Source organism: Hippocampus guttulatus, chromosome 1, assembly GCF_054856545.1.
Source record: "Hippocampus guttulatus isolate MCC_2025c chromosome 1, RoL_Hgut_1.0, whole genome shotgun sequence".
Lineage (NCBI taxonomy): Eukaryota > Metazoa > Chordata > Actinopteri > Syngnathiformes > Syngnathidae > Hippocampus > Hippocampus guttulatus.
The window spans coordinates 17258513-17276884 of record NC_141261.1 but is presented as its reverse complement, the minus strand read 5'-3'; the positions used below and the strand labels follow the sequence as shown (position 1 = coordinate 17276884).

General features: G+C 40.9%; 1 protein-coding gene across 1 annotated transcript in view; it reads right to left on the bottom strand.

Moving 5' to 3' along the window:
• LOC147210713 (metabotropic glutamate receptor 4-like) overlaps positions 1-18372 on the bottom strand; it is a 139947-nt gene that overhangs the window by 95305 nt on the left and 26270 nt on the right. The window lies entirely within an intron of this gene.

Sequence of the window (18372 nt, the reverse complement as noted above, 5' to 3'; positions counted from 1 at the left end):
AATTCAGATTTTATCCAAGTATACGAATTTTAAAGGAACAAACCGATCAAAGTTTTTTTTCCAGCATTCACTTTGTGTATAAAGTGTGCAAATGTCAATGAATAAGATAATGAAGTATCAAAATCATGAACATACAGTGAGGCTGCCATATTGGACGTTTTGCATCACGCAACGCTTTTGAGATCATGCTATCATCCAAAATAGTGCGAGTTCCATTCTAATATTTTCAGACCATGATTTTTCTATTTATAGCAATGCCGACATAGAGTTTGGTGACAATAGGTCATGGTTTTTGTTCAATAAGTAACATAGTATTGTCACTCTATAAGGGAACTATGGTTGCATTATCAGTCATTGCGCTGTAAATGTCTCTTTTCTTTTCTTTCGCCAAGGAAGATCATGAAACCTGACAGTTAGGAGTACTCTCTAAATTATGGGATTACTTGACGACGCCATACGGTATTTTATAGCACAATAGACCAGGAAACAAGTCCCAAACCATGTGTGTCTATGTCTAATGATTCGTGTACAGCACACCATACGTCACAGTGATCATGTAAAGTGGTCCAAAATGTCCATTGTGGCAGCGTGCAGGTTATGTCATTACTTTGATACGTGAACATTTTTTCAGGGACTCAGATGCCATTGCTATTTGCACTTTTTTTAGACTAATCGAATGCCGAAAAGCATATTTTGAAGCTGTGTTCCTTTAATCTGCCCTGATAAGTGTTTTCAGTGAAAAACGAACAGAAGTGGTCAGTAATGGTGGCAACGTAAGATGGCTGCCCTCTGTTTTCAGCCTTGAGGGGCCAATATTTAATCCGTAATATATAAATCAATGGTTGGAGCTTACTGTGTTGTACCAAAGAAGAAGGCACCAATTTTTTCCCCCAAAATTTAACATGCATTTCCTGGCCTCATGGCTTTATGCACTATTTTTCCAGATCTAAAACTATGGTGATAACATATGAAGCATGTCTAGGTTGTCAAATTCCAGTGTGTTCCAATTTTTGTGTACATGTTAGAATGAGTCGAACGGCATCAACAGCCAGACCTTGACAAAGACCATTTGGCACAATTTCAATCAGACTTGGTTGCATTTTTGTTACAGCTGCAGCTGTTGTAAAAACGGCACATAAGTAACGATTTATTCTATTGTACATTGTATCGCATTCATCTTGAAAATTCACTTTCAGTCAATAATTTGATGTTCTCTAGTGTCATGTTAACACATTACTGGAGGAAACTCACTTATTGGTTATCAGTCCAAAATAAGTGAGCTATGATCAAGTCCAAGCCTTCCGTGACCCTTCGCCAGATCCAAGACGTGCCAAATGAATAAATAGAATTTTTCTTCATTTATGATGCATCCGCTCTTTGCATCGGTATCGTCACAAGGTCTGGAGTGTTCCATTTGTCACCACATCAGCTGTGTGGAGACTTGTTGCGCAGTGCTAAACCAATACAGTTGTTGATAAGCACACAGCAGGAGAGTCCTTCAGTCCTCTTCTTCTTGATCTGACCATCTCACCCCCATCAGTATCTGTGGGGCTCTCGCACTCCATTCTGATCCTGTGTAAATAAACACAGTCTCCTACTGTGGCACAGCCTCCAAGACCGCAAATTCTTTTGGGATCAGAAATGCCTGAAGCTGTGATAGCTTTTTCACTTATATCAATAGATGCATTTATGACCCCCACTTCAAAATAATGTTGCCCTCAAATTTGAGTTCATGCATAAGCATCTTCATTACGAGGAGGTTCTTAAGAGATTTACATGAATTCAAGACAGCTTTTTGGTCTTGTGGCGTCTGCATCACATCTTTCTTTGACATCAACATAATATAGACGCCCAGTACACTAACACTGTTCCCATCCTGCTAGGAACGAAAAAGAGAAATTTATATAATCTGCACAGATCCTCCCTCCAAAACGCAGCATCCATAATGGATGAGGGCTGAGCACTCGCTGGAAAACACCTTGTTCTGAGGAAAAGCCTCGATCAGATGGAGGAGGGAAGGGTGAGCGCATGGCACTGGTCTCTTTGGAAATGAGTTTAAAGTACGGTAAGCTTTTACCATATCAGTGGAATGTCTGTGGAGGGGCACCTGCCTTTTAGCCACAATTAACTAGCTAACTTTGCAAAGACCCTTGTATGAGAAGGTAAGATAAAAGACTCCCCAACGTGATCTTACTTTAGGGAGATAGTGGTTTAAAATACATTATTTCTCATTTAAACGGTTATTTCTCTGTCTGGGTCACATGGAGGGGGGGGGGGGGGGGGTCACATATCACACCCGGAAAAAGAGTAGAAAACAGATGAGGAACATCTTATTCAAATTTGTGCAATTAAAGCAGGCGAAAAAAATGTTTTGAATGCTAAACAATCCTTTTGTAGTCTCAAGAAATGTGTCTGGACACTCCAGTGATGGAATCTTAGCTGTTGCTGCATTGCTGTCCTCACTAGGTGAAACTTAGCATGCAAACTGGCTGTTTGAACAGCTGTTTGGTCACGGGTCCCAGGTGGAGGTGGGGTGCTTTGGGGGCGGTGTATGTGCAGATAAGCATCAGCTGTCTGCAGAGGCAGGCGCAGTAAATTCAGCATACAACCACCGTCTCCTGCCACAAGCAGCTTGATAATACATGTTCTGTTTTGTATAATGTGTCCGCTTGTTTGCTTTGATGATTATCTTTGCAATAGCCTTTGGGGTCAGAAGAACTTCATATTGGGGGGGGGGGGGGGGGGGGCAAAACAAAAACAATGTAGGAAGGCCTCCAAAAGTGAGGAAAAGTAGAAATCTCTGCTCTGCCAAATGATTAAAGTTTGATGCGAGTGATTCTACATTTTGAATGTGTCTTTGGCAAGTTGCCAAGCAGCAGGCAAGAATAACTGCGCGAGCCTCCACATGCCAGACAGCTGCGAGGAAACCCTGCAGAAAAATTAGCTACCCTGGCGCTCTTGTTTTGTTTTGATTTCCAAGTCAAAAGTGATTCCCTCATTGTGTCATGCTGCAGAAGAAAAATGTAATTGAAGCACTTCCAGCCTGATCATGAACATGGGAAACTTTCACTCAACATGATGATTACATTTAAAGACAGAACCACATGAAAATCCGCTAACAGTCAGGGGGGTGCGGGGGGCATACAGAGACAACACTTCAGTGAGGGGTGGCCGTGCGTGTGTCCGTCAATCTTTATCATACCTTCCACAGGCGGGGTTTCATGAAATAAAACACAAACATATCCAGAACAATGGTCATCATCATCACTCTTGCAGGAACAAATGGAAATAAAAAGTAACATTTTGCTGCTTAGTCATGCCATTTTCTTTGCAGTGGCTTTGCTTTTGTTTACTATCTCAGATTCTCATGCACAGTTTTGCTAGCTAACAGCCAATGATCAATTACCACGTCGACGCATTTTGCATACTACGACCAGTGGCTCATTCATAGAAATCATATCTAAAAAGCACAGTTACACAAAAGTCTCTTAATTCTTGGCAATTCTAAATGTTGTTTTTAGTTAGACTTATACATGCAGGAACAAACCTAAGTGTGAGTGTGCAAGATTGGTATACGTATGCATTGTATTTCATGAAATCATGACTGAATGGCATCATCAACGACTTCTCAACCCGTTGTTTGCTTGCTATGGTGTGAAAATAATGATTTTGATAAACGTTGACTGAAAGAATGTGAGTGTTCCTGACTTCAAAGAGATTATTTTACAGTTTGCAATCAGATAAATTGTACATTTATTCTTGAACTGTACAGTTGATTTTAAAAAAACTGTCAAGGGTTTTAAAAATATTGCAGAGTGGCAAAAAGATCACAGACATTAAAAATTTCCCTGAGGTTTTGGGAGTGGCCAGGGTGGTGGTCACAGCATGACAAGGGGTAGCCTTAATTGGTCACCTCCGGCCACTCTGTAGCTCTGCCCTGTCAATAGGTACATTTCACGGATGTAAATGCTTAAACAAGGTCGGCTTTGTGCTCACAGCGATACCATTCTAAGCAGCATTTAAAAAATATATTTTTATGCTTTTATGGTACTCGCAAAAGAATTCTTTGATAAACGTCAGATACATCTGAAAAATTATATCCCCCCCCCCTTCCAAAAAAAAGGACTCTCAGAGACAAAATGTCTCCATCCAACAAAGGTGCTCAGTTCCAACAGGGATCCATAAGTCCACTGTGACAACTTCACATACTGTCTTCAAGTTGAAAGCTTTAAAATGAATAATTGATTTCTGGTGCGCTCAGAACCTGGGGAGACATCAAGAGAGCCTCTATCCCATTATGTTGCGCTCTGCATTGCATGTTATTGACATTCACCATCATGTGAACACAAAAATGCAGCCTCTTTGCTTTCCAAATATGCAACCGTTCATTTGCCACCTACGACAGGATGCAACATTTCTCTGCTTTCTTTGTCCATGACAGTTTCCATTTAAAGCGACATGAGTTTAATAATTACCCACATCAAACTGACTATTGTTTTCAGACAATAGACGTGCCAAGCAGAAGGAGTGGAGCAACGCATCTCCGCAACTGTAAATTAAAGACAGCGCAGCACTGTGGGTAAATCACAGCGACATTTCAACCCACATGATGAGCTTTGTCATACATGTATCAAAAAATGCAGTTAAGTCAACATATGACTCAGGGCCACAGATGAGTCAGAATCAAGGTCGTGCAGATGAAAAGAAGAAGCCAGAGGGCATAGAAAAGGGTTTCAAACCAATGGATCGTTTAAAGGCAGCTCGTTTCATGACATGCGTTGTGACTCTGGACTCAGGAGTGTGCATCAATACCATCTCAATAAGTGACACCAGACTCAACCCCCACCTCTCTGCACCTCCACTGTCGTCTTACGTCTTTGGAACACTGTCCATTGAGTGCGCTCTACCAGAGCCAGAGATGCGACTGATTCTTATTCACCCGTTCAGGTTTTCTTCATGCAAAATGCAGATTCCATTAACAAACAGTCAGTGTTGCAGCCCGCGGCAAGCTGGGCGGTGAACTCATTTCATGAGGACAATAAAGAATGGGACACTCGTCAAAGTTTATTGGTAAAAACGCCATTCTGAGAAATGAAATGTTGGCCACATGCCGAGTTGCAGCGATTCATTGTTTCTTACACAGATTATGATCGTCAGGACACAATTTTGATCCATCTTTCCTGCCCATATGCTCCTATGGACAATCATAATTATTCCCAAGCATAACCTAAAAGTCAATCGCAGCATGTGCGCAATTAATGCAACCAAGGTGTGGAAGGCAGCTATGGACTGTCCTATACTCAATTTCTTATTCATGACAGTATACATTTCAAAACTAAAGATGATTTTTAAAAAGTGTGTGTGTGTGTGTGTGTGTGTGTGTGTGTGTGTGTGTGTGCGTATTTTACAAGCATGTAGCACACAAAAACATCTCAAAAATTCAGAGAAAGGCCAAGCACGGGAGCCTAAAAGGCAAAAGTGTCACATATTAGGCTGTAAGTGACATTTGTGAGTCGCTGAGATGTTTGCCATTCATGATCAGACTGTGGAGTCCCACTGCTCCTCACAAAGCATACACTCACATCCCAATCTCTATTTGTAAAATATGGAAATACGGTCTCTTTATTCTAGTTGTCAGGCACATCATCGGATCCCCCTCATAAGTAAGCTGATTCGTTGCAGTCAATATTCAGCGTTAAATTCATGGGATGCCTCCGTGAAGCCATGTTGTTTCTTCTTAGTGTGCATCTTGACAGCAGTCGGGGAGACGGGTTTACAAGACATGCATGTTAAGGCCAAAGGATGTACTGAAGTAAACCATAGAACAATAGTTTCAAAGTCATATTGGTGCTAATTGTGAATAAGAATAGCATCACATAGACCAGAACTCCACAGGCTCTATTTTCGTAAACAGCACAAGTGCTCGGGAGTAGAGTAAAAAGTGGCACATATTAACTCTCGTTTTGACAAAATCTCCCCCACCCCAACCCCGAAAGTCATGGGATACACATGGTAGGTGGGGCTTGTCACAGAACACACGATCAGGGATGGAAGGCAGTCTTCAAGTGTCGACTTCACAGGGGTCAACTTTACATCCGCAAGTGGAGATCCAGCAGATCCTCATAAATGTGCAGTCGAACCTCATTACAACGTATCTCGAGGGGAATAACGAATCTGTACCTTATATGGTATATCCAATAAAATGGCCGCCAACTATGATGTATAATACAGTACAAACATGTCAATTCCAAATTTGTGTATATGGTGAATAAAATGATTTCAGAAGACATGAAACAAACAGCTGTAGCGTTCCTCTGAAAACATTCAATCAGCAAATGTTACCCACCATAGGCAACTGCCAGTGCCGCCGACAAAGTTAACTGTCATCAATTGAGGATGTGCTGCGCGCCGAAGCTGTTTACGATCATCTTTCAATCTGCTGGCCTCGAACTCTGCCATGGTTTTGTTTGCCACTACAGATGAGTGGCGAAATCGTTGACTTTGTCAATTCGTAGTCTCGGCTGAGCTTCATCTGGGAGACTCCCCTTCAAAAGTGAGTGACAATTTCAGCCTTCTCAGACAACGAGATTTTTATCACACGTTTTCAGATCATGAGCTCAGGACCATGCCGTGCCTCCGGAAGTACAACAATGTACGAGTAGATCAGTAGCATTGCTAAGCAAAGGGAGGAGGCCGGGGGAAATGTTGCGCTGTACATTTTGTACATAAGCAAGGTGACAGTGGCAGATAGCTTCACGCGGTTTGTTGTAACAAAGACCTTTTCACTATTTTGTGGGAAAAATCTGGTCGTTACAAAGACGTTTATGTCATAAAGGTGTTCGTTGTAAGCAAATGGAAAATGAATGACATGAAATCAGGACTTTGAAATGTGAATGTTACAGCTGTGGAAAAGTTGTAAACGGGGCACGTTGAAACGAGGTTCGACTGCACTCAATTTTAAGGGGATGAGGAGAGCCACTTTCAACTGGCCGGGAAACAAGTTGGCTGTGTTCTTCTGGACAATGCCGCGAACGACCATCCTAACCACGCTTTTGCGCTAGGCATGAAAATAGGGTCCATAAAGTTAGTTCTCAACAAGCCCCACTATGGACAACCATTAAAATGGATGGAGCTGAATTCTTAAAATCGGTCTATTACTCTGTCATTCATCTCTGTCATGTTGCATCCATCCATTTTCTACTCCACTTGTCCTCGTGAGCTGAGCATTGATAAATCACCATTCACACTCACATTCAGCACGATGGGCAAATTATGCAGTCTTCAATTAACCTACCATCCATGTTTATGGAATGTGGGAGGAAAAATCCCACACAAGCACGAACACAACATCATCATTTTTCATTAAAAAATAAAAAGGCCTGAGCCAAGACTTGAACCCACTTCAGAACCGAGGTAGACATGCTACCCACTAGGTTGCTATGCTGATGTAATATACTGTATTCGGTTAAGTATATATTATAAATGATTAGACATACTAGATCAATATTATTTGCTGGAAAGGTACAGAATATTGGATATATTTTTAGATTACTGTATTTTCCGCACTACAAGGCACCTCAGAGTATAAGGCGCACCTTCATTGAATGGCCTTTTAAATCTGTTTTCATATATAAGGTGCACCGCATTACAAGGCACATTGGAGGTACAATAATGCCTGCTATAGCGCTATGAATCCATTGGATGGAGCTACGTTAAAGGGAACACAATACAATACAATATAGCTTAATTTATATAGAGCCTTCACAACTGCTGCAGCTGTAACAAAGCACTTTATAGAACATTTAAAATACTCCGTCCAAGAAATCTGAATATTGATCCATATATGAGGTGTATCGGATTATAAGGCGCACTGTGTGCTTTTGAGAAAAAGGAATGCTTTTAGGTGCGCCTTATAGTGTGGAAAATACGGTAGTGCGTTCAACAAAAAAAAACATGTCACTCAATTGCCATGCAGTGAACATTAAATTATAAATTACACTAGTCAACATCATCCACCCATCCATCCATCGATTTTCAACACCGCTTATCCTGAAGAGGGTCGCAGGAGGGTGCTGGCGCCTATCCCAGCAGACTTTGGGCAAAAGGCAGACTACACCCTGGACTGGTCACCAGTCAGTCACAGGGCACATAGAGAGATGAACAACCATTCACACCCACATTCACATCGTCAGTGAGTGGGAACTGATCCCACGCTGCCCGCACACAAGTCAGATGAGTGTACCACTACACCATCAGCGACTACTGGTCAACACATTTAGACAATTTTTAAAATATGATATTTCTCGTTCAATGTTTTCTCGCTGATTCTGAATCTGCCATTGTTTTTTTCTCGAGCATTTCAGGTTTTCATAACAATCATAATAGAATAATAATAATTCAATATGTAATATAGTAATGTTCCTGAATTAAGGATAAGGTTCAGCAACAGGTGGATTTTTTTCAGCGATAAATTACCATGCATGGTAAAATACATATTGTGCAAGCTTTTCAGGGTAAAAAGACAAAAAGTACCTCAAAAACCTGTGCAAGGAAAAAAGTGAAGAATTTTTTTTCAATAAGCATCAAAAATATGATTCGATTCAAGAGTGGGAAACAAGAAAATGGTGACTGTCCACATTATCGAGACTTCAAATGACTGTGTGCAACCATCTTCCTCATCATCAAATGGCGCCTTGCCTGCTCAGTCATCTGACCTCTTTATATTTGCTGTGAAGCAAACCGACAATTACTTTCGAATTTGATGGCAAGAAACAGACCTGCTGAGTCCAAACAACTAATCAAGGCAGCCCACACTAAGAGGCCCTCTCAGAGGCCTCTTTCAGGTTGGAACATCAAGTAATACCTAGCTCGCATCCCACTGCAGAGTGTGCACAGAAGATAGTTTTGTCACAAAAAGCAATTGCTCCAATGCTGCCTCCACCTGCGGCTACAATAGGAGGGCATTTGTCAAGAATCACATGTTTCAAATCACACTCGCTGCTTCTAAGTATAGCTGGGGTTTAACTGCACTCCTGGAAGCAGGAGCTATGAATACTGCATCCCTTTAATTCCCGCCACCCTGTCAAAGTGGGTTTCACTGCGAAGGTACGCTTGAATAGATAAAGTGGGATTCTTATCATGAGAGCACCGCCATTTACTTCCTGTCTACATTCCTCTACACAGGCAAGGAGAGGGGCAGATTATTCACTTCAGGAACAGATATATTTGAATCGAAAATAGAAGACAGGAGCCTGGAGCTTGTCTGCTGAGATTTGTTGATTGATTGTCACCAGCCCAATGCATAAAATGATTGACAAAAAGCTTATGCGTAGGTGATGGGCAAAACACCGTCGTTCTGTCAACATTGTCCTTGGGGACAAGGAAGCAACATCAAGGCCTTGAAAGCAGGTTGAAAACTGTCAGATTCTGCACCGAACCGAATAAAAGCGCGCTGACAAAGTACAAACAGATATCGCTGGTCACAAGGAGCTAGGAAAAACACCGCATTAACAAAAGCGCTTGCAAACGGCACGGTACTAGGGAACACCGAGAATAAACAAACAAAATGTCAAGAAGCCAATAGAACACGAAGCCGATAAAGTCTTAAAGAAAAGGATTGAATGATTTGCTCTTCAAAGAGGAGCTTCAAATAATTCGTCATGACCCTATTTTCCGCACTATAAGGCACACCTAAAAGTATTAAATTTTCTCAAAAGCTGACAGTGTGCCTTATATTCCGATGCGCCTTATATATGGATCAATATTCTGATTTCTCAGACATAGCATTTTAAATGTTCTGTAAAGTGCTTTGTTACAGCTGCAGCGGTTGTGAAAGCGCTATATAAAAAAAGCAGCATTATATTGTATTCCCTCCATCAAGTGGATGCATAACACATCAGCCACTATTGTAGCTTCTATTTTATGTACCTTGTAAGGCGGTGCGCCCTATATATGAAAACATTTAAAATCGGCCATTTCATTGAAGGTGTGTCTTATACTCCGAAACGCCTTATAGTGTGGAAAATACGGTAATTAAAAAAAAAAAGAATAAGAAAACTTTTCTTTTTCTCACAATGGAGAAATTCAATTTTTTGTTATTTCATTTGTTTCTTCGACAATACCTCCCATAATAATTTAAATACAATTTTATACACACTCAGTATGTATTTAATAGACCGGCACCCAATGTGGTGGGTCATGTACTTCTTATCCAGAAATAACTAGAGAGACTTTAGTTCTCCATGTAGTCCATCAAAGGTTTTGGGTTCCAGCTACCAAATACACTCAGGTTCAGTTAAAGTCATGCTTTGGAAAAGGTTGGGATGAAGTTGAAACAACAAATAGTTTGACAGTCCGTTGGAGAGAGTTGGCCCAAGCCTCTCTTATTGGATTTGGCAAGATGGAATCACAATGAGCTGCAATTGAAATGAACATTTTTCACTTTGGGAGTTTTTGCAAGCACCCCCACCTTATGCGCCAACAGCCACTGCGGCGCGGCACTCGGCCGTTGTGCCGTGGCAACGCATGCACAATGAATGGGTTGATCCGATGTCCATAAGAATATTCAAAACAATTGACTCACAATAAAATATGTGTCGATAGAAAGCATGGATGTTCTCAATTAACTAATGAACCCAACATTGTCCATCAACCTTTTTTCTATAGGTCCCACAAGATATATGAGTAAAGAGCTAAGAGATGCATATGAAGACAACCACCATCTTCCAAATGACTAAGAGTAGGCTTTTGTTGGCTTTTGTGCCATTCTACATGCTGTGCTGTGACACGGTCGAGGAAAGCTACTTAGCATGGATCCCGCTGAATCCCCTTGTCTTCACCTCGGAAGACATGCTTTTAAGCTGTTTGTTACTCTGCTTGGGCGACTCTTAAGTGTTAGTGACGCTTTTCATCGGTGCTGCACAATTGTGACAATGATCACATGACTGAAATACATTGGCTTTGTGACAACCTGAGGTGTCCTGGCTGGTCCGCTAATGCTGTGGAGTGGGGATGAGCAACTTAAATGCTGGAGGGGTCCACAATTTTTTATCAGCGCTCATCAGGGGCCACAAAAGACCACAAACTTCCTAACCAGATGCATGACAAAAATGCTACTCTAAACCAAGACAAAATATGTGAATACAGTATTCCCTCGCGATAACGCGGTTCACCTTCTGCGGCTTCGCTGTTTCACTGATTTTTTTAATGCTTTTTTTTAAACAGTGAATTGTGTTCTGCATCATGATTGGCTAAGAGACTGACCAACGTGAACAGTCTCCGCACCTCTTCTCTGTACAGCTTGCCAAATTTACCTTTGCAAATTTTTGGTCTTTGGTTTCATTGTATCAGCGGCGGATGCTGGTCTGTCAAGGAGGGGAAGCTCAATTTCAGCCTACATCATAAAATGTGTCCGTTTATTTATGTGTGAATTCTATTCTCCGTTCCTTTTCAAAAAAAATTAAAAGGATGCCTTCACCATAAGATCGGTGATTGGCTCATTTCGCTGTCAATCAAAAAGAGATTCAGCCTCAGACAGATCATCCAATCATCATGCAGAAAAGCTGAGCTTCCTGGCCAGCCTATAAACACCCACTGTCCATAGACTCCCAGAGACGCTGAGCGTCCAATGGGCGGGACAGAACCAACATTTATCCAATGACTCGTCTCGTTTCAATGCATTGGGACAACCTACACTGAACTCTCTAGACGCCCAGCGTCCGCGCGGTCGACGCTCAGCGTCCACACAGTTTAAAGCACAGGGAAGCTGCGGGAATGAATGAGAAGAGAGTCGCGTCGTAACCAGTAATAAGAAGCTGATTCGGCACAAAAGTTGAGCGCGTTGTAGCGCATATTTAGTCAATGACCTGTCCACACAATTGTACATACAGACATTTATTTGATCACTTACTTTTTGACATTTTAGGGGAAGCTGAGCTTCCCTTGCAGTCTTAAAGCAATCGCCTCTGCATTGTATACATAGTTCAGTATTGTATAATAACTGTAAAAAATAAAGCTGACTATCAAGTACCAAGTACAACTTTATTGTCAAATGTGCTGTATGTGATTTCGTCCCTCTCACATTTTTTTTGCTTTTTTTTTTTTTAAATCCCACTTCACGGATTTCACTTATCACTGGTTCTTTTTGGAATGTAACCCCCGTGATAAACGAGGGATTACTGTACATGCAAAGTATATAATATAGTATTAATATAGTTAATTTTGTTATCATAAATTGTTCAATGCATGTACTGTATTGTAGATCCACTATCCTAAACCAACACTAAAGCGTTTGAAGCCTAGTACTTCGCATTTTCTACCAGCCCTGAAATCGTTTCATCCATTCATTGTCAATGGACGCTACAGCTTCGCGTTTGCTTTCAAAACTTAGCTTGTAGCAGACGTGTGCACATTTTCAGCATGACGTCTCTGACCCACTGGTGAAAGGACACTTTGATCCTCTCCTCTTTCATCTAGAACTGCTTCAGACAACAAAGTGTATGCAGAAAAGTGGTGAAGATCGCACGACTGTCTGTGTCCTATGTGTTGTGTTGTGTTATTTTTGTTATTTTGACTTGAAAATGGCGCCGCGAGAGTGGCTGCCTTTCCAGCAGCTCCTATATTTTGTTGTTCTACTTCTTCCTTTCATAACTTTGCTGCTGTGAATCTGGAATTTCTCCATTGCGAGACTAATAAAGGTTTTCTTAATCTTAATCTCTTAAGAGAGATCTACATAATGAATCTTCAAAGGGCACCCATAACTTGGATTTCAATCTCCATTCTATTTTTCCACTTTTCTTGGCAGCCGGAGTGTGACCTATACTTTATGTTACGAGTCACCCCAGAGCACGATAAATACACGAATATAAACAGTGAATCAGAGGATGTTCACTTGTAAGCTTTCCGTCATTGCTAATGCGGCTGCCGGGGCATGCTTATTAAAATCTGCCTCTATTCCTCTTGCGAGCCATATTCTTTGATTCTGGACTGGACGACTTTTGTCGACCAGTCAAGTGCTGCGGGCATAAACGTCAAAGTAATCTTCCCAGGGAATGAGTCTGAGTTTGTGTGTAATCAGGCATTTAAGCACATCACAAAAGCATGACAATTAACTTTTCTCAGCAATTAATTCGTAAACGTTGTTCTATTGGGCTTTACGCCATTATTATTTATTCCACGTCGACATGTTTGTTGACCCTTTTAAGATTTTTCTGAGGTCTGTTTCACTAATTACTCCTCATTGCTTAATGCTTGAAATATCATTTGTAAACTGGCAACGTAAGCAATGGCATTTTGAACAGAAAAATAATCCCTCCCACCCCTCACCCCAACAATGTTTGTGGGCTACATATCAAGACAACTAAGTTAATTGGATGTTTTGGGTTCATTGTTTTCTGTCCCAGGAGGGCAAGAAGTTGCCATATGAAAGGTCCATATTCCATAACAGGAATCGCTTTAAAAACACTGTCATCTGTATGGGAATCTTTTCCGACACAAAACAAGAAAAAAAAAAGCATTGCTGTCATTGCTATGTTTTTGATATATGACTACATCTTTACCTTTGCCTTAATGTAATGAATAATAACCTTGACTGGAATGTTTCATTCTGACTTTCCCTTCAAGCTGACAAAACCGTTATTGCCATAATGCCATGCCGCCACAATACAAAGTCAAAGTGAGCCGAGCCTAGCCCATACATTTACATGAAAAAGCAGTAAGATGAGATACATCTCTTGATACTATTTTTATGATGACATGCTGCAGAGTCAGACACACTTCATTAAAACTGATTGCTCCAAAAAGTTCATAATTAAAGACAAAGAACTGAAAACGCACATGCAAAAGACAAAGAATAAAAGACTATGAAAATAAAAGGTTGAAGTGAAAAGTGGCAATAAAGCAGGAGTTTGTTCAACTCAGCTGCCCGCAGTCTGATGGAAGTCCTTGATGTCCCTGCTCGGTAACAACAGACACCGTGTGCTTGGCATCGGCGTGTCTTTGGTGTTTCCAGCCGCAAATATGTGTGATTCCTGAATGGTCTGTGAAGTGGTCTTTGCATCTTATCTTCAAGGTTTCACAAGGTCATTTTCAGTGGTATTTCACATTCAAAGTCTTTTGAAATAACTGAGGATTGAAATGCTTAATTTTTTTTTTCCTTTCCTCTAGCTGTGATTTCTATACTGTAACTTGTTGCATGCTGCTTTGGTTGGTTTGAACTTTGTTGAATTCACTTTATTGTCCCTCTCAATTCAAGTCAATTTAGAAAATTGCACATCTGTCTTGATCAAGTTTCCATTAGTCCAGCGATTCTCAATTATTTTCTGTCATGCCCCCCCCCCCCAGGCAGAGGAAACCATCTCGCGCCCCCCCCCACCCGCACATCTATAAATAGTATCATTTATCTTTAAAATTGTTTTAAGTACACCTTTGCATAACACTGTATCCTTCTTAACGTATAAGACAATAAAAAAGAAAGAAATATGGACCAACTACAACAAAAAATAGCTTTACTAACTGTAACAGAAAAGATTTCAAGTGTATCTCAAATTCAAAAATAACATTAAAATCTTAATTTAATTATAAATATTTTTGATTGACCATGTCAAACCATACGATACTGAAAAATTAAATTACATTAAATCAATAACTAATAATGCATTCAAACTAATCAACAACATTATCTCAGGAGCACAATATTAAAAAAAACTTTTACCAGCAAAACAAAAAAAATAATAATAATTTGTGCTTTATTTTTTAAAATCAAAGATGATGTCTGGATTAATGGCTACAATGAGCATGTTTTGCAATGCACCGCTTTTCGAAGAGAGGTTTGAAGCAGGACACAGCAACTCTCGGCTCCTGCTCAATGTGTAGCCAGGACCTGTATTTTAGTTTACTTTAGCAGTCACAAAGCGGCATGATTGTTGGCAATATTCGGCATGTTTTCACTGAAAAAAATTCAAGCGTCTTATCAGCATGATTGGGGTGTAATGTCTTGAAGTGACGCCTTAATTTATTTGGCTTCATGCTGTCCGCTACCAACATTTTTAGACACAGTAAGCACACCGGTCTTTCCTCGTCTGGCACCGTAGTCACAGTGGAGCCAAGCGCTACATACGCCTGGTCATATTTCCTCCCTTACAATGCTCCCGGCGCAAACTCTGCCAATGAGAGCGCCACTGCCCCCTAATGTAGTGGAGGTGCAACTGCACTTTATCCTCGGACAGTAAAAAAATTTAAAAAGCATGTTCCCCGAGGTCAAACGCGCTTCCCTTGACGGAGCCCCACTATTTGAGAAACACTGCACTAGTCACACATTTGCATGTCCACCATGTTAGCACAATGCCATTTTTTACAATGATGTTATTCACTGTTTTCAATATTTACACTTTGAGAACACTTTTAAAATTTGGACTATTAATTTGGTGCCCTGCACAAATGGCTTAAGTGGCAAGTCAAGGTAGAAAGATACGCTTGCACCATTGTGAGAGTGAATACAGCCTACTTGTTTCCTGACCAATGGAAGCGGCTCCCCTCATTCTCTAAATTCAATGCGGATGAGGAATACAGTCTTTGACAATGTGGAAGGAGAATTAACTCATGACAGTCCATGCAGAAAATGGAAGTTTGCAAAGCACCTTTTTAAGGAGACCCCCAAGTGTAGATGATATAAAGTTGGCCAAGGCGATTAAAGATCACTGCTGTAAAGTGGCTCTTGAAGACCGCCTAACAAGCCTATCGTATCCGTGTGTGACCCCACACCCACCCACCTCACATTGCTGTGCTGATACCCAGGGGAGTGTTTTAAAAATATATATAATGAAGATGCTGATGACGGTCCGATCAATGTATTGATTTCTACAATGATTCTGATGGTTCGATGTATGCTGTAGTCATATTTATAATTGAAATAGGATGGCATACACTACACCCATCCACGGAAGTCATAATCTGTCTGCCTGCACCTTGATCCAATCCACCAAAATCACATTACACCACCTGCGCCACAACTCCGACCTAGGCCGATCTGGTCTAAGCTCTACTCTACTTTCTGTTACCAAATTGTCAGGTGTGCTCGGGGTGTGGAAAACCTTCATTCCACCAGAATGCCCTCTGCCTAATTCCCAAAAACGATTGGGATAGAACAATAATGGTGACACTGCTATATTAAGACTGCCACTATGTCATTGTCGTCATGTCACAAAAATAAAAGCAACATACTGTATATCTGTCGAAAAACATTACTTTTCAGCCATTTCTGCTGAACACAGCATTGTGAACTACATAGACCTTTGCATTACTGAGCTAACAGGAACACATGATAAAATGCTTAGCCAAGCCTCTTTCGCTGTCATTCCTGTTATGTATAAAAACACAATATTATGCTTTTTTTCAATATCATGAGGGTTTTTTTTACAAAAGTACAAAATACAAAAGTAGCTTGAGCCTTTTAATATCAACAACCTCCCCACAATATCGTTATAATTATCGTATAAGGTGCTTCACACCGTGATAATATCGTATCATGGTGATTGGATATTATTACATCCCTAAAAGAAGGTAAAGTAGACTTGTCCCAACATGAAAATCAAGATGCGCCAGTTTTAACACAGAGCATACATACCCTTTGTTTTACTCTCCAAAATGCTAAAATTGTTGCCAAAACACATTTTTGTATCGTTTTTTATTTAACAACTGGGCTGTTCCCAGGACACTTTGGAGGAGGTGGGCAACAGGAGAATGCTAGCTAAGCTAACAGCTATGATGGACAGACCCAGCCTGCCAGCCTGACAGCACCGGGCAGTTCCTTCCACCAGAGACTGATACACCCGCGCAGCAAGAAGGAGAGGTACCGCCACTTGTTCCTGTCGACTGCTGTCAGGCTATTGAATAGACAGTCCTGAAAACCTGGACTCACCCCCACTCACCCGTTTTTAATATGCTTATATATATATTTTATATTTATATTTCTTTCTATACTTTTTGCCTTCTATTTTCTCCTTTTCATATTTTTGCTGCTGTAAATTGGGAATTTCTCCATTGTGAGACAATCTTATCTTACAACTTATCTTATCTGATGCAAACAGTCCCGAAGGTGCCCTGGCTGGTCCACCAATACAGAAGAAGATGAATTGAAAAGGAAACCCTTAGCGAGGACAATGAAACCGTATTTTCCCACTTCTAAAAGCCAAAGTGCCCTCAACATGACTGAAGCTGCTCTTTATCATTCAAATGCAAAGTGACTCCATGTGTGTCGAAAACAAAATTATAAGAATTATTTCCAAATAAGTGCACCAACCACATGATTTGGAGACCATTATTCAAATGCAAAGTGACTCAATGTGTGGCGAAAACAAACTTATTAGAATTGTTTGTGGCTGAGAATGAGAGGAAATGCAACAGAGCGACATTGTGAGGCTGATGGCAGGTTTTTGGTAATCATATTCATCCTGTGGTTGAAACTCAAATAAGAGCCTCCCTTATCACAGATCGATACCCAAAATATCCATATCATGCAAATACATGTTCCCAGCCTTCACGTGCACCTCTGCAGTCATTGTACAAAGCTGCATTAAAAATACTGCCTTGGTAATTGTGCTTGAAAATTCATGCAGAGTTAATCTATTGCTAGCATTTAACATGCACTGGCAGCTTCCCCTGAAGATTAAGCATGCAGCCACAGTGCGCGGGGCAAAAAGGGAGGGACCAAGATCAGGGGCGGTTCTGGATCAATTTCACTGAGGGGGCCGGGCTGGGGCCAGGGGTTTTGATGGGGGGGCACATTCAACCCAGGGCTAAAAGACAGATTCCAAATCTTATTTGACTTTTTATTTCTTCAGACTTTGAAATTGTAGTCATAACATTACAGTGATGAGAAAAAAAACAGTATTAGGAGGGCTAAAATGTCTGCAAGCATAACAATACGCCGTGTCCATCTGTTGAGAATATTCAAGCCAGGGGATAATATGGTACCAGCCTGCCGGGGACAAAAATTACAAATACACTGAAGCTAGATGTTTTACATGCATATAATTATCCAAATTTTAAAAGGCAATGTCTTATATATTGATCCTGTTAAATAAAAATTAAAATAAAAAGGGAGACTAAAAAAGTTACACACACACACACACACACGCGCACACACACACGCACACGCACACAAACACGCGCACACGCACACACACTCACACAATCACGCACGCACACACGCGCACACACAAACACGATTTCCTTCTCTGCGGACTGCTTCTCATTTTCCCGCTCATTTTTAAATGGTGCAGCGCACTAAAGGGTCCGACTAGAATGTTAAATCACGCACTTTGGTTCCACCTTTCGCGTCGGCGACTCGGCACGACTGCGTAATCTGCGCTCGGA